The following is a 24238-nucleotide window of genomic DNA, read 5'->3' as shown; positions in this document are numbered from 1 at the left end:
GTCTTGGGCGATGACACCAGTAGAAACATCTCTCTCTGGTGTATTCGTTAAAATAAGATCAATCAGAGTTGACTTTAAAGGATCTTTAGGGTTGGCCGTGTAGGCTTAGTCACCAGCTGGGTTAGGTTTAGATCATTACACATGTCTTTTAGATGTTTTGAAGCTTGCATTTCCCAATCAGTTCACTCAGCACAATAATTCTGATTTAGTAATATATACTGTAAAAATAATATCTAGTTGTTTCAACTATATATTATTAAGTAACTGGTTTCACAGCCTTTTTTTGTCCTAGCTGAACTTAACAGTTTTAGTTGGCCCAAACTTTGCTCCAACATGAGAAAACATACAGTAGGCAAAAATTCTGTCAACTTAAAATTTGTCTAATATGTTCATTCAGCTAGATATTATTATTTTGGCATCTTACCAAAAAAAGTCTGTCGAACTAACTACACACACAGTGCTTTTAACATACAATGTTTACTTACATATTTGACACACACTGAAATACATGTTTACTTATACTTTAGTATTCATTATGTCCTCACCTGGTATTTAAACTCAGAATATCTTGGTTCACAGCATTCCAATCTTCCTGATATGTCACCATGTCTGTGTATATAACTGATATCACCTGTATTGCTACACTTTGCACTTCAAAATTAAGCTCAGCTCTGGTAAAAGTACAATCAATAAAAACTATTTTATTTATCATAGTGATTAAGATTAAAACAGGGTAATTTGCCCCCCCAACATTAGATAACTATAGGGGGAAAAAATAAGTAAATCAAATCAATGATGAGAAATGAGTCAGATAAACGTATAATTGACAGACATGGTGGCATAGCAGGAAGATCAGAATGCCACCAAGAGATTGTGAGTTGAAATCCCAGGTGAGGACATCATAATTGCTGTATAAATTAACATGGACAACGTATGTTAACGTGTGTCAAATATGTCATTTGACAACTGTGTATGTTAAAAGCACTGTGTTTGTGTGTAACTAGTTCCACATCCTTTATTAGGTAAGATGCCAAAATGATCATTTCTTGTTGAAAGAACATATGAGACAAATTGAGCAAACACATCATTTTAAGTCGACAGAATTTTTGCCCACATTTTCTCATATTGGAGCTAAATTCAGGTAACAAGAAGAGTTCAGTAAACCAAAAGAAAGTCTGTGGAACCAGTTACTTAATAATAATTAGTTGAAACAATTAGATTTTTTATTTTTATTTTTTACATTCTGTTAACATATGACTCCAAAGGGAACTGTTCTTGCAATTACTATAAATTGCAAGAACAGTTCCCTTTGGAGTCATATGTTAACAGAATGTAAAAAATAAAGGCATTTCAGATTTACATATAATAATTTTTCACAAAGTAGTTTGTAGTGAACTACTTTTTCAAAGTAACTTCAGTTAAGTAAACTGTATTTTTCTTAAGGGTAGCTTTAGTGTAGCTTAACTTCTTCCATTGTGATGTAATTGGTAGCTTGGTAAAATATGTTTTCAGAGTAGCTTCCCCAACACTCCATATGTTAGCTTGGTAGAACCACCCCCCCCCCCCCCAACACCCCCCCCCCCCCCAACACCCCCACCCCCCCAACACCCCCCCCCCACCCAACACCCCCCTCCAAGGGCTGGGAGCAGATGGACCTGATTTGGACTTCCCCTCAACAAACACCGGCCCTACACCAGCCCTGGCTAAATCATTAATGTGAAAGATATGGATGACACATTTTAAAATGATAGCAGGGTAAAGCTGACATCGTTTTCATACAAACTAAACGTTTTCTTTGTAGAACCACCCAGAGCAAATACACTTTGAAATTCAGATGCTTTGGTGGGTGGCTGTAAATTTCAATATTGAAAATAGAATATCACAGTGCTTGAGCATGAGGATGTACTGTACAGTAAGGCTCATATTATTCTGAAAAAGGATCAATGATGGTTGGAGAACAGAAGGGAGGGAGGGGTATGATGTCAGTACCCTGTGATGTTCCACACATGCAGTACCCACAACCCCCCTCACACCCCGGCCCTCCAGATCCTCACACCCAGGCAGCTCCGGTGAAGAGTGTGGGGCTCTGATGAGACAGACTCGGTAGATATCACTGTTCGCTCATCCTCTGCTGCTTCAAACAAACCTTTATATGGCATCATGTCATTTCCTCAATTTTACCCCTTAGATGGATTCTCCGGGTACTTTAATATACTATTTAGCCAGTAGTTCTGAAAGTAGCACTCACCGAAAATTGCGATTTCTTGGCTAATTTAGATAAAACAGTAATTCTGTTCATGAACTACACTTTGACACATCCAGCCTAAAGCAGGAGGTTTAAAAAATATTAGTAGTAGCCAAAGTTCCCGGGAAGATGTCTTTAAGACACATTTATCCAGACATTTCGTATTCATTAAGATTAGGAGAATGGGTCAAATGAATAGTCCTCACAATTCTTGTACAATAATCAAATATTCAACGTGCCCATTGTTCTCACAGCAATTACAACACTATTCCTTTTCTCTCTTTCATCCTCATGGGAAAACTACTTTCCACTTTTGACATCTTTCCTGACTTTGCAATTATCATCACATTTGTCACATTTGTCTATGGACCAGAAAAGACTATGAAATGGCAGTTAGGATGTCTAATCCCTTTAGTTCCACATGACGTGCACCACTCGCTTAAAGGGCCCTGGCTGCCTGCTGCATGGCTCTCTAAGGGCCTAGCTTGTCCCCCTACAGGGCTGGGGAGAGGAGCTTCTATCGGATCTCCATGGGTGGTACAGCACAGCACACTGGGTCCAACATATGGAAAGAGAAAATAAACACCTAGACCTGGACGACATTTCATTAACACTGCATAATCTCAGCTAGCTGTGTGCATGCACGCTTATTGATGAACCAATTTTGCAAAATAGAGATAACCTCTCTCATTTACAAGATAGGGTCAGAGAGTGTCAAGTCAAATAAAATCTAATTTGATTTGATACATGCTTCGTAGACTAACAGTGAAATGCTTACTTATTGGTCCTTTTCCAACAATGCAGAGTTAAAGATAAGATAAAACATTTAATAAAAAAAAGAATTAGTGACAGAAGGCATAAATACACAGTAAATAATGAATAAAAATAATGAGTAAAAATAACATAACTACATACAGGAAGTAGAAAACAACATGGCTATATACAGGGAGTAGAAAACAACATGGCTGTATACAGGGAGTAGAAAATAACATGGCTGTATACAGGAAGTAGAAAACAACATGTCTATATACAGGAAGTAGAAAACAACATGGCTGTATACAGGGAGTAGAAAACAACATGTCTATATACAGGGAGTAGAAAACAACATGTCTATATACAGGGAGTAGAAAACAACATGGCTGTATACAGGGAGTAGAAAACAACATGTCTATATACAGGGAGTAGAAAACAACATGGCTATATACAGGGAGTAGAAAACAACATGGCTATATACAGGGAGTAGAAAACAACATGTCTATATACAGGGAGTAGAAAACAACATGGCTATATACAGGAAGTAGAAAACAACATGGCTGTATACAGGGAGTAGAAAACAACATGTCTATATACAGGGAGTAGAAAACAACATGTCTATATACAGGAAGTAGAAAACAACATGGCTGTATACAGGGAGTAGAAAACAACATGGCTATATACAGGAAGTAGAAAACAACATGGCTATATACAGGAAGTAGAAAACAACATGGCTGTATACAGGGAGTAGAAAACAACATGGCTGTATACAGGGAGTAGAAAACAACATGGCTATATACAGGAAGTAGAAAACAACATGGCTGTATACAGGGAGTAGAAAACAACATGGCTATATACAGGGAGTAGAAAACAACATGGCTATATACAGGGAGTAGAAAACAACATGGCTGTATACAGGGAGTAGAAAACAACATGGCTGTATACAGGGAGTAGAAAACAACATGGCTGTATACAGGGAGTAGAAAACAACATGGCTGTATACAGGGAGTAGAAAACAACATGGCTATATACAGGGAGTAGATACCAAATGGCCGTCACAGCCATCGTTATACTAGGTAACACGCAGTTCTGGCTCAGAGGCTGGAAGAGTCACACTCACAGTGTTAATCTCTTCAAATGATGATGTATTTGGTTACAATGAACGGACTAATTTGGTTTGGTGCAGTATTCTGTTCTGGGTTCACTGTTACATGTGTGTCTGATGCAGCTCTGATGAGTGGTGAGCAAAGGCTTCCCACATAAGACATAACAAAAAAAACTTTATGAAGTGTGTGTGTGTGCGTGTGCGTGTGCGCGTGCGTGTGCGTGTGCGTGTGCGTGTGTGTGTGGGTGTGCGTGTAGGCAGATGGTCTCTTTTCTTACTCAGTACCATGACAACATAAAGAAAGCCAATGGGGAGTTTGACCATAGCACTAATTTACTGATTATGGCCTGTGAGACTTAAATCATTTGCATGTCTTCCACTGACCTGATTAAAACATCAAATTAACCTTTGGAAAGGTCAAGGTGTCGTGCAGCTACAAAAACACATGGGAGTCCCGTAGCCTATACGAAGAGCTGGAAATTGCTAATCACATATAACTTAATCATTGTTATTTCCTGTTATGTATTATACATGGATATCTGCTTTTAAATGGCTAACTTAGCAAGTGATAGGTGAGGAGAGATATTGTATAGAATGTGACAATAGAGAAATACATTTTATTTTATTTAAATTTGTATTAACTTGTATTTATTCAGGGTAGCCCAATTGAGACCAGGGTCTCATTCCCAATGGTACAAACACTTTGTCACAACCATTTACATTCCAATTAAAACAAGAATAATACAAATAACCACAAGGCACAACCTCAACACCACAATTTCAACAAATAAACCACTAGAATCAATCGAAACAACTGCAATCCTCAATGAATTCATTAAACACCAGTCCTAAACTGCTCTAGCAGCACCAGAGAATCAAGATACAGCCTTGTGTAGTACAGCCTTGTAAACAAAAAGGGAGTAATGAATTGATCTAAGGGACTTCAATGTGGACAAGCCAACCTTTTGATACAGGATGCAGGGGTGAGTATTAAAACTGTCACCAGTGATAAAACGAATGGCGTTATGGTAGACAGCATCCAAAGGTTTAAGAGTAGTGTCTGCTGCAATCTGGTAAATGGTGTCATCATAGTCAAGAACTGGCAGGAAAGTTGACTGTACAATCTGCTTCCTGCTATTTAGGGAGAGGCAATATCTATTTCTAAAAAAGAAGCCCACTTTGAATCTTTGCTTTTAAACTGTGTGTTTTTTAAACAGGAGGTCTTTGTCAATCCAACTGCCCAGATATTTGTAGGTGGGAACCCGATCAATGGAAGAACCATCCAATGTGTAGTCCATCTGAAAAATTATTGCAAGAACTAGAGAACAACATGTATTTAGTCTTGCCCGTATCAAATACACGTATTAAACTAACCAAGGCTTTCTGTAAGGTATCAAGGTCAGATTGCAGCTCTAACATAGCCTGGTTAACAGTTGGGGCAATGGCATACACAACAGTGTCATCTGCGTACAGATTAATATTACAACTTAAAACAGATGGACCAATATTATTTCTATAAATAGTAAAGAAAACAGGTCCTATTACTCACACATTCAATACTATATTATACAGTACAGTATTGTACATGAAATCATGCGTAGGGAGGTGTGGCCGGAATCAAAATAGCTCCCATTTTCTAGCTGGACTGGGAATTGAACTGCCTGCCACATACGCTTACCATGATAAATTAGACACACCGGTTTTTCATCAGTTAAAGGTAAAGTTGGTGATGAACAATTTAACAAGATCCTTACAGTACGTGAGTGCTCACTTAGTGGCAATAGCTATGCCAATACACCTAAAAGGTCCCCCATTAACTACTCTACTGTATTCTCTAGGCAAACTGGTGTTAATGTTTGCCTAGAGAATGTGTGGTGTTAATGGTGTTAACATTTTAGTCAGTGTTAATGTTAGCTGTACACATTTGATAACGAGTTAGTTAGGCCATACTTAGTGAAATCCCAGTTACACACACCATATATATATATATTGTAATTCACTAAGTATGGCCTAACTAACTCGTGTATATATATACGTTACAAGCCAAATAACCCTTATTTGGCACTATATATATATATATATATATATATATATATATATATATATATATATACTGCTCAAAAAAATAAAGGGAACACTTAAACAACACAATGTAACTCCAAGTCAATCACACTTCTGTGAAATCAAACTGTCCACTTAGGAAGCAACACTGATTGACAATAAATTTCACATGCTGTTGTGCAAATGGAATAGACAACAGGTGGAAATTATAGGCAATTAGCAAGACACCCCCAATAAAGGAGTGGTTCTGCAGGTGGGGACCACAGACCACTTCTCAGTTCCTATGCTTCCTGGCTGATGTTTTGGTCACTTTTGAATGCTGGCGGTGCTTTCACTCTAGTGGTAGCATGAGACGGAGTCTACAACCCACACAAGTGGCTCAGGTAGTGCAGCTCATCCAGGATGGCACATCAATGCGAGCTGTGGCAAGAAGGTTTGCTGTGTCTGTCAGCGTAGTGTCCAGAGCATGGAGGCGCTACCAGGAGACAGGCCAGTACATCAGGAGATGTGGAGGAGGCCGTAGGAGGGCAACAACCCAGCAACAGGACCGCTACCTCCGCCTTTGTGCAAGGAGGAGCAGGAGGAGCACTGCCAGAGCCCTGCAAAATGACCTCCAGCAGGCCACAAATGTGCATGTGTCTGCTCAAACGGTCAGAAACAGACTCCATGAGGGTGGTATGAGGGCCCGACGTCCACAGGTGGGGGTTGTGCTTACAGCCCAACACCGTGCAGGACGTTTGGCATTTGCCAGAGAACACCAAGATTGGCAAATTCGCCACTGGCGCCCTGTGCTCTTCACAGATGAAAGCAGGTTCACACTGAGCACATGTGACAGACGTGACAGAGTCTGGAGACGCCGTGGAGAACATTCTGCTGCTTGCAACATCCTCCAGCATGACTGGTTTGGCGGTGGGTCAGTCATGGTGTGGGGTGGCATTTCTTTGGGGGGCCGCACAGCCCTCCATGTGCTCGCCAGAGGTAACCTGACTGCCATTAGGTACCGAGATGAGATCCTCAGACCCCTTGTGAGACCATATGCTGGTGCGGTTGGCCCTGGGTTCCTCCTAATGCAAGACAATGCTAGACCTCATGTGGCTGGAGTGTGTCAGCAGTTCCTGCAAGAGGAAGGCATTGATGCTATGGACTGGCCCGCCCGTTCCCCAGACCTGAATCCAATTGAGCACATCTGGGACATCATGTCTCGCTCCATCCACCAACGCCACGTTGCACCACAGACTGTCCAAGAGTTGGCGGATGCTTTAGTCCAGGTCTGGGAGGAGATCCCTCAGGAGACCATCCGCCACCTCATCAGGAGCATGCCCAGGCGTTGTAGGGAGGTCATACAGGCACGTGGAGGCCACACACACTACTGAGCCTCATTTTGACTTGTTTTAAGGACATTACATCAAAGTTGGATCAGCCTGTAGTGTGGTTTTCCACTTTAATTTTGAGTGTGACTCCAAATCCAGACCTCCATGGGTTGATAAATTTGATTTCCATTGATTATTTTTGTGTGATTTTGTTGTCAGCACATTCAACTATGTAAAGAAAAAAGTATTTCATAAGATTATTTCTTTCATTCAGATCTAGGATGTGTTGTTTAAGTGTTCCCTTTATTTTTTTGAGCAATGTATATATATATATATATATATATATATATAGTGCCAAATAAGGGTTATTTGGCTTGTAACCATAGCAGAACCCTGATTTGGTGCTATATGGAACCTTTTTTTGAAGGTTCTATAAAGAACCATACTCATAAGGTTCTACTTGGAACCTGTATGGTGCCAAAAGGAACCCTTTCCTAAGGTTTTATAAAGAAACGTTTTCATGGTTCGTTATAGAAGCTTTATGGGGAATGGTTTTATAAAGAACGTTTCTCAGTCTCAAAGGTTCTTTGTAGAACCGTACAGGGATTTCTATTCTGATTTAATTGCCATATTATGTTTGTAAAATGCCATAGGTTTTATTATTGTGTTTATTATATGGGTCAGTATGGTTCCACATACTGTAGAACCATCACCCTTCCCTAAACATTCTAAGATTTTTTTTATGTGTACAGGATTTATGCGGTCTCCCTGGTTGGATTTGCATTAAACACAAACTCAGAGAGACCAGAGAGGAGCTGAACACTGCAGCAAAGGAATATGGCAAAATCAAATTTGTATTTGTATTTATTAAGGATCCCCATTAGCTGCTGCCAAGGAATTTACTGACCTGCGATCGCCTAACCTAATCTACAGTATGTAATCTCATTTTATAGATGTGGACCATATTGGAGAGATCCAATAATATTTCTCTAACATATCCATAACATATCCAATAATGTTTGAGCAGGGAGGGTAATAATTGGAAAGGCTGAGATTACTCTATCCACATGCATAAAACTAAATTGAATTTAGATTCTCTCCCCACATGGTAATAATGTGCGGTGAATACATAAATGATCTGGCATGGCCCAAGGAGAAAGAGGAGGGGGGGATTAAGCCCAAATTAAGAGCAGAGGCTAATTCAAGGCAGTGAATATGAACAGAACAGGGGCTAGGGATGTAACACCCTACCTTCCTCCTCAAAGATTACAGAAGCATTAGGATGACACCAGGCTTCTCTCTGCGTGGTGTTATTACCTTTCTGGTGACGTCTCAAATGATTATTGGAGCCAGGGATTAAATTGGCTTTCCTGCATCGTTAGTCTGAACCCCATATGAGAGGCCATTGTTTAATCATACTGTAATTACAGATTTAAGTCCTCCTGTCGCCACAATCTAATTATCAATCAAACGGAGTGTCACACAATTCAGGCACAGCCTATCAGTTAAACAACTGAGAAGTTATTCAGTTCAACTCACAATAAATCCCAGAATCAAGACTTCTTCAGAAAATACTATATGTATGATGTACTAAAATGTAACAATCTACGACAATGAACAAAGGCAAAACAACAACAAAACAGCTCTGACATATCCCTGAGCATCAAGCTAAAATTGCACATCATTATTTTCAAATGGAATTGCCAACTCCAAAGCATGGTAAAGCATATCTATTTGAATCCATATGGATGATGTGGCAATAAGTCAAACAGCAGCTAGGATACAAAGAACAATATGTCTGAAACACGCTGTGCTCTGCTTCTACTTCCTTATATGGGTTTGGGAACTGTTTTGTTGATCCTGATACAGTGACAACATGCTGCTAATCTGTCACTGGCTCTGAAAGCAGCAAGGGGGTGGAAATAGTTGTCATTGACCCTCATTCTAAATGACACGCGTGGATGCTAGTCTGCATATCTGCCAGGGTCTCACTTCAGGCATGAGGAATGTTTGAGCAACCACAAGCAGTCACAGAAGTGGCAGAAGGAAACGGGAAGGAAGGAAGGTAGGGAGGTGGAAGTGTGAGAGACGAGGTGAGATTGACGTCTCATTGTGTGGGTAAGTGAGACAGTGTTGTGGCCATGGCGGATGTTTCCTGATGCCCTGGTGTTCGTATCAGATGGCCAGGCAGACAGACACTGGTAGGCAGCACTGATGCTATTGAGCTCCCTGTACGAGCCTTGGTGTTGATGTCTCCACTGTGACAGAGAGCTGTAAGGGTAGTTTACTGCTGCTTTGAATGCCTGACACAACAAAGCCAGCCCACTCTGTGTGGTCGGTCCACACTCTGACTGCGGTTACTCCCAAGATTACTGCAAGCTCATTTTTCCATCTAAAATCCATATTTCATAGTGATAGATATTGCCTCCTGTCAGTCCATGGCTAACATCTTCATAGAAAGTCCATGAGTCGCATCTTCAATGACCAAGATTGTTATCATTTGAGCGTAGCGAGAGATGTATTCATCCCTAAAAATCCTGTTACAGAATGATGACAGAATTACACTGAACAAAAAAATAAAGGCAACAATGCCAGAATTTCTAAGATTTTACTGAGTTACAGTTCATATAAGGAAATCAGTCAATTGAAATACATTGATTAGGCCCGATTCTATGGATTTCACATGACTGGGAATACAGATATTTTTTTAAGTAGGGGCGTGGATCAGAAAAACCAGTCCGTATCTGGTGTGACCACCACTTGCCTCATGCAGCGCGACACATCTCCTTCGCATAGAGTTGATCAACCTGTTGATTGTGGCCTGTGGAATGTTGTCCCACTCCTCTTCAATGGCTGTTCGAAGTTAGTGGATAGTTTTATTTAATTTTTATTTTATTGAACCTTTATTTAACTAGGCAAGCCAATTAAGAACAAATTCTTATTTACAATGACGGCCTACCAAAAGGCCTCTTGCGGGGACGGGGGCCTGGGATTAAAAAAAATTAAAATAAAATACAATATAAATATTGGACAAAACACACATCACAACAAGAGACACACAACACTACATAAAGAGAGAGACAACAACATAACCTCTACGGGCTAGGGGGCAGTATAGAGAATTTTGAAAAAAATATGTGCCCATTTTTAACTGCCTCCTACACCAACTCAGAAGCTAGGATATGCATATTATTAACAGATTTGGATAGAAAACACTCAGAATTTTCTAAAACAGTTTGAATGGTGTCTGTAAGTATAACAAAACTCATATGGCAGGCAAAAACCTGAGAAAAATGCAACCAGGAAATGAGAATTTTGTGGCTATACTATTTTCGAGTCATTGCTAATAGATCACACAGTGACAAAGGATTCATTTTGCACTTCCTACGGCTTCCACTAGATGTCAACGATCTTTATAAAGTTGTTTGAAGCGTCTATGATGAACAGAGACCGAATTAGAATGCAGGGAAGTTGACGTCCCTGGGATGTCGTCACTTCATTATTGTGCGCACCTGCGCGTGCATGTGAGGCGAGACATTTTTCAAAAACGTTTTTCAAGACACAGGAGAGGTCGGGTTGAAATATTACTGATGTTTCACGTTAAAAATGGCCCTAAAGATTGATGCTAAACAACGTTTGACATGTTTGAACGAACGTAAATAGATTTTTTTTTTTACTTTTCCCCCCCCGCCCTACATTTTGAGGAGCCTAACAACATGGAACAACTTGGAGTTATTTGGACATAAATTATGAACTTTGTCAAAAGAAACCACATTTGTTGTGGACCTGGGATTCCTGGAAGTGCCTTCTGATGAAGATAATCAAAGGTAAGGTTTTATTTACAATAGTATTATTGATATTAGATGGTGCTAACCTGTATATCCTAGCCTATTGTTCTTAGCATGTTCTTAGCATAGCACCCCGTTTATTGCAAAGTGTGATTTCCCAGTAAAGTTATTTTGAAATCTGACAATGCGGTAGCATTTACGAGATGTTAATCTATAATTCTTTGAATGACAATATTATAATTTACCAATGTTTTCGAATAGTAATTTTGTAAATTGTAACGCTAATTACCGGAAGCATTTGAGGGGAAAAAAATTCAGAATTTCACCGCTTCTGTAAAATGCTGTTTTTGGATATAAATATGAACTTGATGGAACAAAAAATGCATGTATTGTATAACATAATGTCCTAGGAGTGTCATCTGATGAAGATTGTCAAAGGTTAGTGCATAATTTTAGCTGGTTATCTGCTTTTGGTGACGCCTGTCTTTGAATTGACAAAACATTACACACAGCTATTTTCAATGTACTCTCCTAACATAACCTAACTTTATGCTTTCGCCGTAAAGCCTCTTTGAAATCGGACAATGTGGTTGGATTTAGGAGATGTTTATCTTTCAAATGGTGAAAAATAGTTGATTGTTTGAGAAATTGAAATTATTAGATTCTTGCAGTTTTGAATTTCCCGCCATGGTCTCTTGACAATAACTCCCAATACCGGGATCAGGTCCTCAACAGGATAACAAGGCAGCAACACATGACAACACAGCATGGTAGCAACACAACATGACAACAACATGGTAGCACAAAAACATGGTACAAACATTATTGGGCAAAGTCAATAGCACAAAGGTCAAGAAGGTAGAGACAACAATACATCATACAAAGCAGCCACAACTGTCAGTAAGAGTGTCCATGATTGAGTCTTTGAATGAAGAGATGGAGATAAAACTGTCCAGACTATTGGCGGGAACTGGAACACGCTGTCGTACACGCCGATCAAGAGCATCCCAAACGTGCTCAATGGGTGACATGTCTGGTGAGTATGCAGGTCATGGAAGAACTGGGGCATTTTCATTGTGTACAGATCCTTTTGACATGGGGCCATACATTATCATGCTGAAACATGAGGTGATGGTGGCGGATGAATGGCATGACAACGAGCCTCAGGTTCTCGTCACGGTATCTCTGTGCATTGAAATCGCCATTGATAAATAGCATTTGTGTTTGTTGTCCGTAGCTTATGCCTGCCCATACCATAACCCCACCGTCACCATGGTACACTGTTCACAATGTTGACATCAGCAAACCGCTCGCCCACACGACGCCATGCACAGTTGAAACCGGGATTAATCCATGAAGAGCACACTCCTCCAGTGTGCCAGTGGCCATCGAAGGTGAGCATTTGCCACCTGAAGTCGATTATGAAGCTGAACTGCAGTCAGGTCAAGACCCTGGTGAGGATGACAAGCACGCAGATGAGCTTCCCTGAGACGGTTTCTGACAGTTTGTGCGGATATTCTTCGGTTGAGCAAACCCACAGTTTCATCAGCTGTCCAGGTGGCTGGTCTCAGACAATCCCGGAGGTGAAGAAGCGGGATGTGGAGGTCTTGGGCTGGCGTGGTTACATGTGGTCTACGGTTGTGAGGCCGGTTGGACATACTGCCAGATTCTCTAAAACAACGTTGGAGGCGGCTTATGCAAAATAAATTAACATTAAATTCGCTGGCGACATCTCTGGTGGACATTCCTGCAGTCAGCATGCCAATTGCACACTCCCTCAAAACTTGAGACATCTGTGGCATTGTGTTGTGTGACACAACTGCACATTTTAGAGTTGCCTTTTATTGTCCCCAGCACAAGGTCCACCTGTGTAATGATCATGCTGTTTAATCAGCTTCTTGATATGCCACACCTGTCAGATGGATGGATTATCTTGGCAAAGTAGAAATGCTCACTAACATGGATGTAAACAAATGTGTGCACAACATTTGAGAGAAATAACATTTTTTTTGCATATGGAACATTTCTGGGATCTTTTATTTCAGCTCATGAAACATGGAACCAACACTTTACATGTTGTGTTTATATTTTTATTGAGTATATAACAAATTAACATGGAATCAGAAGGGACGGCAGGGAGCACTAATCAATATGAGCGACATCGTTATGAGTGCATGAACATTTCTACATAGATCAACTTAATTCCCTCCAGTTTTGCAGCAGTCCTCTTTGCTAAGAAGCTTATTATCTATATCTTCTGAGCGATCACCTCAGGCTAACAATCAATAATAAAGCAACACTGGCATTATTCAGTGAACGCAGGCCGACCGCTCCAGCTATGTATTGAACAGCATGTTTGGCTCTGCGTTCGCTTTGATCTTGGTGGTATGAATAATACCAGCCTCATATCACAGTTGTGTTCAAACAATACACTGTTATTTCTTCCAACTTTTCTTCTGTCGAAGCTACAGTGTAGGCTTTAGAGGGTTGTTAGTTACATTTTAGTTCTGGCTTGGAGTTTAGTCTTGAGGGTGTGTCGGGGTTAATTGTTGCAAACCCAAACTGAAAGCAGGGGTCATGTGTAATCACGCCAGCAGATGGACATGCCAGCTCTGAGCTTTGGGCATGCACAGGGTGAATGACTGGCACCAAACAAATACCCTGTTCTTCTTATTCCCTCTCAGCTGAAAATGTGTTCCTTTCATGTTGGTAGAGCCAGAGACTCATACATGTGTTTTCATCAAGAACATTTAAAAAGTATGTTTTTTTAAATTCAGAAATGCACAACTTCACGTTATTGCGATATATACGTTCGTTGACTGAGTATTTTGTAATACTATGATATTCAACATCTATTTAGTCTGTGAATTGTATGCACTTTATAGATGAAGGATGATTAACCTACGTGCCACCATTTCCATGACTGATCAAACTAATCAGAACGGGCCTGTGAAAGGGATTACAGGATTTAGCTATCACAGTTTAGGATGTTTTAAAGTAACACCACATTCCAAAGCCACCATTGACTCCAGTGCTGAATACATGGCAATTCAGACATGGACCGATGCACACCTAATTATTTTAGGATTTTAATTAAGAGGCCAATCATTAGAGATTCCACTCCTACAGTATGATTAATCACAGTGGACATTTTGGCTGTAATCCCCATCTAGGCATCCAGGTAGCAGTGGCATATTAAAACGGACATAAAAAAAAAGAAATGGGGGGGTGCTGCTGCCCTTTCCATTCCTAATACGGTTTCCCTTTTTTTTAACCTTGTGTTGTACCCAGTTCTGGCTAGGATGAAGTCCCGGCAGAGCAGAGCTCCCACTCACCTGCTCTCTAATTGGCTGCGCCATCATTTGGATGTCTGGGCAGAGTTCCATTTGGCTAATGGACACCACCTGCACCGTCATTATTTCAGAATTAACAAAAGTACAGCTAAGCCTGATCCTGGTGGTTGTCCGTTGGAGACTAAAGGCAAGCTGGAATGTAGGCAAATTATGCCATCATCATGTTCCAAGATTACTTTCCCTTAGTTTGGTGAGAAAATGTTGTTCTATCATGGGATGATAAGGCATGAAGGCTGGAAAAATGACATGATTCTGTTGTTTTGTGACATGCCTGATCTGATGTGTTCTTAATAATATCACTCATGTACTGTATGTGTCCCAGCTCATTCAAAAATAGATCATCTCTTCACACTGACTGACACAGACATATCCTAGCTGTTCATAAAGGCCTTTCTATAGAGGCCATGCAGGATTAAAGAAAGGTCACCAGTAGAAAGAGGATTGATGATGCTCCTGGCCCCTGGCACAGCGGCTTTGTGGCCACAGAGAAAATGTTTGTTGAAGCTGCTGAATGTGCCTTTGTGCTTCTGCTGCAAATAATCTTGTATCGTATCATCTTTGATGCAGCTACTGCAGATTTGCCATTTAGCAAACCCCCTACCCTGATACCATTTACAGGCCTTGTGAGTGGCTGTGCCGACAAAGCAGCGTCTTTACCCCCAGCTCCCTTGGCTAAAGGACACAGACTAAAATAAGGTCAGATTATCTTTTCTTGACGTGCTATAAAGCCCCAGAAAGAGTGCCAGTCCATTGTGAGCCATCTATCTCATCAGGTCTGCCTTCGACCCCCAGCAGCAGAACAGATAGGCACTCAATGAGAAACCATCAGAAGCTGAGAAATAAGCCCTTACACATAGAAAAAAAGGTGTTATCTAGAACCTAAAAGGGTACTTCGGCTGTCCCCATAGGAGAACCTGTTTTAGTTCCAGATAGAACTATTATTGGTTTTAGGTAGAACCCTTTTTTGGTTCCAGGTAGAACCCTATCCACATAACTAACACATGTATGATTCAAATATACATTTTCTCATGTCAGAATCTAGCAAAAAGGCATTAAATAAGACATGAGTATTATATTAATGGGTAAAATATTTGTTGCTGCAGGTCATAGAGGTTATGAGAAAGCATATAAAGAATAAGTAATCCAGAAATACTTTAAATAAAACACTTCCACAATACGGGATACATCATACAGTGTTAAAGTAGTGTATCTGAGGGTTAATTTATGGTCAAATTCTGATGAAGGCTAGAAAAATATGATTCACTCACTCTAGCAAGAAGTGTTTTTGGCTTGCCTTTGGATGGCTCTTTGCCTTAATAAAGTGATACCAACTGGGGAAGGTTTTGATTGCCAATAAGGTCCAAGTGAAATCTGTCTGCACTCCAAAAATGTGTGTACCCTCTACAAACCTGACATTTACGGAAATGAGCAAAGCTAGCAGGGAATAACATTTTGGACTTTGGAGTTCTTTTTTTATTTTTTAACATTGATCCAGGAGTCAATGTTCGCTAATTAGGCTTTCATCCAACCCACAAGGATCCATGATAAAATGAGTATACAACAAGGTGTTTTCCCGATCTATCACATGGCAAGCAATGGAGAGAAAAAAACACTTGTCCTATGTGCTTGATGTTCAATGTCCGTTGAGTGTCATCAAGCCCCGATGGTGCCGTAGTGGTAACATAAATACTATATAATATCATATTCAACATCATGTATAGCAGGTGGGTCAAACTCATTTTGACCCCGGAGCCGCATTCGGTCTTCAACGGACCCGGAGGGCTGCACTGAAACTTGGCTATGTTTCCTATGTTTCAAAATTAGCTAAAAATAGTCCTCAATCAATCCTTTTTGGACTTTTCTATGTTCTCTAACTGTCGAACTTTGAGGTCATTGTTTATTAGTGAGCTATAGACAGTCAAGAAACTGTATAAATGTAGGTCCATTATCATATTAACAATTTTCAAAGTTTTTTCAAAAACTCAAACCACCCAAAGGCTGGAATGTCCCCACTCGAGGGCCGGATCCGAGCCGTATGTTTGACACTCCTGATCTATAATAATGTTTTTATACTACTGTTTTACTGTTTTTATACTACTGTTCTACTGTTGTTGTACTACTGTTCTACTGTTGTTGTACTACTATTCTACTGTTGTTGTACTACTGTTCTACTGTTGTTGTACTACTGTTCTACTGTTGTTGTACTACTATTCTACTGTTGTTGTACTACTTTTCTACTATTTTTATACTACTGTTCTACTGTTTTTATACTACTGTTCTACTGTTTTTATACTACTGTTCTACTGTTTTTGTACTACTGTTCAAATGTTTTTATCCTACTGTTTTACTGTTTTTATACTACCGTTCTACTGTTTTTGTACTACTGTTTTAATGTTTTTGTACTACTGTTCTAATGTTTCATACTATTGTTCTACTGTTTTTGTACTACTGTTCTAATGTCTTTATACTACTGTTCTACTGTTTTTATACCACTGTTCTACTGTTTTTGTACTACTGTTCTACTGTTTTTATACTACTGTTCTACTGTTGTTGTACTACTGTTCTACTGTTGTTGTACTAATGTTTTAAAGTTTTATACTGCTGTTCTACTGTTGTTGTACTACTGTTCTACTGTTTTTTTTAACTACTGTTCTGTTTTTATACTACTGTTCTAATGTTTTTATACTACTGTTCTACTGTTTTTGCACTACAGTACTATAAAAATGATTTTGTACTACTGTTCTAATGTTTAATACTATTGTTCTACTGTTTTTGTACTACTGTTCTACAGTTTTTTTACTACTGTTCTACTGTTTTTGTACTACTGTTCTACTGTTTTTATACTACTGTTGTACTGTTTTTGTACTACTATTGTAATGTTTTTGTACTACTGTTCTAATGTTTTTACACTACTGTTCTACTGTTTTTATACTACTGTTCTAATGTTTTTATACTACTGTTCTACTGTTTTTGTACTACTCTTCTACTGTTTTTGTACAACTGTTCTACTGTTTTTATACTACTGTTGTACTGTTTTTGTACTACTATTGTAATGTTTTTATACTACTGTTCTAATGTTTTTATAGTTCTGTTTTACTGTTTTTATACTACTGTTCTACTGTTTTTGTACTACTGTTCTAATGTTTTTGTACTACTGTTCTAATGTTTTTGTACTACTGTTCTACTGTTGTTGTACTACTGTTCTACTGTTTTTGTACTACTGTTGTACTGTTGTTGTACTACTCTTCTACTGTTTTTGTACTACTGTTCTACTGTTTTTATACTACTGTTGTACTGTTTTTATACTACTGTTCTACTGTTGTTGTACTACTCTTCTACTGTTTTTGTACTACTGTTCTACTGTTTTTATACTACTATAGTACTGTTTTTATACTACTATTGTAATGTTTTTGTACTACTGTTCTACTGTTTTTGTACTACTGTTCTACTGTTGTTGTACTACTATTGTAATGTTTTTGTACTACTGTTCTAATGTTTTTATACTACTGTTCTAATGTTTTTATACTACTGTTCTACTGTTGTTGTACTACTGTTCTAATGTTTTTGTACTACTGTTCTACTGTTGTTGTACTACTGTTCTATTGTTTTTATACTACTGTTCTACTGTTGTTGTACTACTGTTCTACTGTTTTTATACTACTGTTCTACTGTTGTTGTACTACTGTTCTACTGTTATTCTACTACTGTTCAAATTTTTTTGTACTACTGTTCTACTGTTTTTGTACTACTGTTCTAATGTTTTTATACCACTGTTCTTCTGTTTTTATACTACTGTTCTACTGTTGTTGTACTACTGTTCTACTGTTTTTATACTACTTTTCTTCTGTTGTTGTACTACTGTTCTACTGTTTTTGTACTACTGTTCTTCTGTTTTTATACCACTGTTCTTCTGTTTTTATACTACTATTGTAATGTTTTTATACTACTGTTCTACTGTTTTTGTACTACTGTTCTTCTGTTTTTATACTACTGTTCTACTGTTTTTATACTACTGTTCTTCTGTTTTTATACTACTGTTCTACTGTTTTTATACTACTGTTCTTCTGTTTTTGTACTACTGTTCTATTGTTTTTATACTACTGTTCTACTGTTGTTGTACTACTGTTCTACTGTTTTTATACTACTGTTCTACTGTTGTTGTACTACTGTTCTACTGTTATTCTACTACTGTTCAAATTTTTTTGTACTACTGTTCTACTGTTTTTGTACTACTGTTCTAATGTTTTTATACCACTGTTCTTCTGTTTTTATACTACTGTTCTACTGTTGTTGTACTACTGTTCTACTGTTTTTATACTACTTTTCTTCTGTTGTTGTACTACTGTTCTACTGTTTTTGTACTACTGTTCTTCTGTTTTTATACCACTGTTCTTCTGTTTTTATACTACTATTGTAATGTTTTTATACTACTGTTCTACTGTTTTTGTACTACTGTTCTTCTGTTTTTATACTACTGTTCTACTGTTTTTATACTACTGTTCTTCTGTTTTTGTACTACTGTTCTACTGTTTTTATACTACTGTTCTACTGTTTTTATACTACTGTTCTACTGTTTTTATACTACTATTGTAATGTTTTTATACTACTGTTCTAATGTTTTTATACTACCGTTCTACTGTTTTTATACTACTATTGTAATGTTTTTATACTACTGTTCTATTGTTTTTTTATTCATACGATAGTCATCTGAAAACGTTTAGCACCATCATCCTTGCTAGTGCTGTTCCTTATTACCTGCTCTCTCTCTCTATCGGTGGGTGCGTGAGTACTCATGTTTGCATGTATGTGTGTGTGTGTGTGTGTGTGTGTGTGTGTGTGTGTGTGTGTGTGTGTGTGTGTGTGTGTGTGTGTGTGTGTGTTTGTGTGTCTCAGCTCAGTAAAGCAGCTCATTTGCTAAGTTGGGCTTGGTGAGGGGAGGGAGCAGTGAGATTGGCAGGTATGCACCCAGCCAGCACCAAGACTCCTGATGAGGCTGCCTCACTCACACAGCTCATTTACCATTCTGTGATTACACTTGCAGGACTGGGGAACAGGGAGACACACACACACACACACACACACACACACACACACACACACACACACACACACACACACACACACACACACACACACACACACACACACACACACACACATTCCCTTTTCACCCTAGTAACCCTGTGTTGTTTTTTTCCTGTCAAGCACCAAAACAAGCTGACAGCAATTACCACAGAACACAAGCAGTAGCACAGAGTGGCATGGCTGCTGGTGGTTAAGACTCTCACACGGAACTGCTGTTGCTGTTCTCTCACTTTATTGCTTTGTGCGTTCAGTATCACTCTGTTTACTGTTGCTTTGTTTATTCCAAGCAGTTAGAGAGGAAACCATGCATACAGAAATAGTCAGTGAAACGACAAGGTTCAGCAGCGCTAGCCCCGAGGCTTTATGTATGTAACACAATGTGTCTGAGGCCCGCAACAACAACTCATTTAAAATGGCAAAACAATTCAGGTCAGTTTTGCCTTTGAAATTATTAAGCAATTGTTTGCCTTCTGCGTCATGATTACTAAACATTACTGCATCTTACATGAATTTGAATATCTCCCAGAACATGTATGTGCCAAATTTAAAATGTACAATGTACAAATCAAATTTGATGTATCCTGCGACCCATGCCCTATCCCGAGGCCCCTTACTGACGTTTAAAAAGCCAACAAAAAGTACTTGTCCTTATTTCCAGTGAAAAACAGGGCTCTGATTGTGCAGTGCCTTAGTGCTTCAGTTGAAACACTTCTACAACACCAGCCATTTCTGACTGACAGGCATAACTCTGATGCACTCTGACCTGGAAAGAAAAGCCATCCCTCAGCCTGTCTAGTTTTAATCAACAGATGTGGTCCCTAGAGGGTCGCATGGGACCATGATGACCAACGGGCTAGCACATGCCATTAAAGTTGGAATCTGTAGCGGTGAAAATGCCACGTCCGTTTGCGATATTAAAACAACAGACATTACTTTTTTTTTAAAAACACAGTTTTTTTTTCTCCATCTGACATTGCACATCATTGCATGAGCAGGGGAGAGTGGGCTACTGTATATCGAGCCCCTCTTGTTTCTAGGAAATCACACAAAATCAATCATTTGACCATATATTTAGGAAGAGGTCATCATTTCATGGAGTCTGTGAAGGAAGAAACCACATGGAAAAAGTACTACGCAAGTTACGTCAAAAAAACGGATTTTCACCAAGTGAGATTAATTTATTGTGTTCAAGGTTTCATGATGCTTGTATCTAAACCAAAGTAGATCATTTTAAGATTGTTTTATACATCAGTTGGGGTCTCTATTAGCTTCAATATGAGGTCCTAAACTTAGCATGAAAGTGCATTCTTGTAGCTGTGTGGGCTAATATAGTTTGGCTTGGGGTAAGTTGAGCCAATGGTTGAGCCAATGGCAAGTTAAGCAAGGCATTATCGCTGGGATATGAGGTAACAACAGGGCCTGGCCTATGTTAAAAGTGTTTTAAAAAGTACAAAGCGTTGGTTAGGTGTTAAGCCTGTGTTAAAAGATGCTTCAAATATTAAAAGACAAAAAAGAGACTGAATGTGTTTAATTGTTTTTGGGAAATAAAGATTGACATGGTTTTAAAAGGTAGTAGTAATATTTCATTCAGTACAGACATTTGTTGGCCGCTTAACTTACCCTGTCCCACGGCTCAATGTACCCCATACCCAGGATAAGCTGTGCCAAGAGACCACTTTTTTTTGGACAAGCTAGGTTTTCACAACTGTAATGTTTACATGAATTCTGATTATTTCCAGGGATACACAACATCCTGAAATATATGTCATGTCTTTGTTAGAAATAATACTATATTTCCCTTGACGGAGTGATGCTGAATGTAAGAAATATCTCAGCTTTAAAGACAGATTCAACCATCTTTCCCTTAATGCGGATCTCAGCTTTAAAGTCAGACGCAGGGTGCATCTGAAATTGCACCCTATACCCTATCTAGTGCACTACTTTTGACCAGGACCCACTGGGTATTGGACTATGAGGGAATAGGGTCCCATTTAGGACGCAGTCCGAGAAGCCTATCCGCATGCCTCAGCCCTACTGTGTTTGCTATGTTTGTCATTGTGCCGATATTCCACAGAGGACTGGAGAGTAAATCATTTAAGAAAAAATTTGATATCCATTGAATTATATTTTATTAGTCGTTTGTTAGGCTCTACACCACAGAAAATAAGAAATTAATCAATGTCTTTGTTCCCAATTGGTCAGAAGGAAATGGCACTAATTTCTAACCAGTTTCATCTTCTTTTCGTCAGATTCTTCTCTTTGCTCAAGCTGTGATGTCGGGCGCTTATCACTGAGCCTTTGTTGAACAGTTTTAGTAATTAGAGATTAAATACTACACTCTTGGAAAAAAAAGGGTTTGAAAAGGGTTCTTCGGCTGTCCCCTTTTAGGTTCCAGATAGCAACTTTTTTTGTAAGAATGTATAAGCAGACTGAAAGGTTCTTTATTCTTCTAACAGGCTGTACTCTTCAGAAGACACAAACAGTCAAAATATGGCTAGAAATAACAATGGTATCAAAAGGAACGGTCATTTAAGTTCACACAACAAAATGACCATCTGTAGAGTCTATACTTCATCTGTGTTTTCAAAACAACACTTATTTGTCTCTACTTCACTCAACCTTTTCCATGTTGTCAGTATACCCTCTCATCTTACAGCTACACTACCATTCAAAAGTTCGGGGTCACTTAGAAAAATCCTTGTTTTTGAAAGAAATGCACCTTTTTTGTCCATTAAAATAACATCAAATTGATCAGAAATACAGTGTAGACATTGTTAATGTTGTAAATGACTATTGTAGATGGAAACAGCTGTATTTTAATGGAATATCTACATAGGCATACAGAGGCCCAGTATCAGCAACCATCACTCCTGTCTTCCAATGGCACATTGTGTTAGCTAATCCAAGTTTATCATTTTAAAAGGCTAATTGATCATTAGAAAACCATTTTGCAATTATGTTAGCACAGCTGAAAACGGTTGTCCTGATTAAAGAAGCAATAAAACTGTCCTTCTTTAGACTAGTTGAGTATCTGGAGCATCAGCATTTGTGGGTTCGATTACAGGCTCAAAATGGCCAGAAACAAATAAACTTTCTTCTGAAACTAATCAGTCTATTCTTGTTCTGAGTAATGAAGGCTATTCCATGCCAGAAATTGCCAAGAAACTGAAGATATCGTACAACACTGTGTACTACTCCCTTCACAGAACAGCGCAAACTGTCTCTAACCAGAATAGAAAGAGGAGTGGGAGGCCCCGGTGCACAACTGAGCAAGAGGATAAGTACATTAGAGTGTCTAGTTTGAGAAACAGGCGCCTCACAAGTCCTCAACTGGCAGCTTCATTAAATAGTACCCGCAAAACTCCAGTCTCAATGTCAACAGTGAAGAGGCAACTTCGGGATGCTGGTCTTCTAGGCAGAGTTCCTCTGTCAAGTGTGTGTATTCTTTTGCCCATCTTAAAATTGTATTTTTATTGGCCAGTCTGAGATGTGGCTTTTTCTTTGCAACTTCTTTGCAACTCCTAGAAGGCCCACATCCTGGAATCACCTCTTCACTGTTGACATTGTTTTACGGGAACTATTTAATGAAGCTGCCAGTTGAGGACTTGTGAGGCGCCTGTTTCTCAAACTAGAGTTTCAGTTTCAGAAGAAAGTTTCTTTGTTTCTGGCCATTTTGAGCCTGTAATTGAACCCACAAACGCTGATGCTCCAGATACTCAACTAGTCTAAAGAAGGACAATTTTATTGCTTCTTTAATCAGGACAACAGTTTTCAGCTGTGCTAACATAATTGCAAAAGGGGTTTTCGAATTTATAATTAGCCTTTTAAAATGATAAACTTGGATTAGCTAACACAACGTACCATTGGAACACAGGAGTGATGGTTGCTGATAATGGGCTTCTGTATGCCTATGTAGATATTCCATTAAAAATCAGCTGTACATTCTAACTCCTATCATCAGCTACTCTGCTGCCCATGAAATTCTTACTCTGGTATTATTCAAGTATTGTATGTATTTGGTTGCTTTTAGCCTAAGTAGTGCTCCGTGTACAACATCCTCCTCCTCCTTCTGCCTCTAAAGGACAGGCAACCATGAAAATAAGATAGGCCTCCTCAGAGGAGCTGCCCTGTTTCCATAGCTTAAAATACCACATTTATATCACAACCTTACAGCTGCTCTTCATTTGTTCCCCCTCCCTGGGCTGAGCTGAGCGATGATAAAGCCTAGCCTGCTCCCTGCTCTTTGCTCTGCGTCAGGCCCTGGCTGAGGCTCTCTGCTATTTAGGGAAAGCACTTACTCTGATTCCTGGACTGGAGAGAATGGAGGGGATGCAAGCGTAACTCTACGATGGCCATATATCAACGCTAGGCTTTAATTTGTGTATTCTACCGAAAGGGAGGACCTAACAGGTCCAAACAAGTAGCAGATTCAGGCCATAAACACACTGATTGCTCATACAGGTGTAGGATTTTAATTTGACCTATATTGTCACAGCAAAATAATCCTGCAGCAGCAGGATTTGAAAGTTTAGTCTATA

The 24238-nt window shown here is 39.2% G+C and overlaps 1 protein-coding gene across 7 annotated transcripts in view; it reads right to left on the bottom strand.

Moving 5' to 3' along the window:
* ntrk3a (neurotrophic tyrosine kinase, receptor, type 3a) overlaps positions 1 to 24238 on the bottom strand; it is a 254558-nt gene that overhangs the window by 134878 nt on the left and 95442 nt on the right. The gene's annotated exons all lie outside the window — the stretch shown is intronic.

Source organism: Salmo trutta, chromosome 7 (genome assembly GCF_901001165.1).
Source record: "Salmo trutta chromosome 7, fSalTru1.1, whole genome shotgun sequence".
In the NCBI taxonomy this organism is placed as follows: domain Eukaryota; kingdom Metazoa; phylum Chordata; class Actinopteri; order Salmoniformes; family Salmonidae; genus Salmo; species Salmo trutta.
The sequence above is the reverse complement of the archived record's forward strand: the minus strand, read 5'-3'. Positions and strand labels throughout refer to the sequence as shown.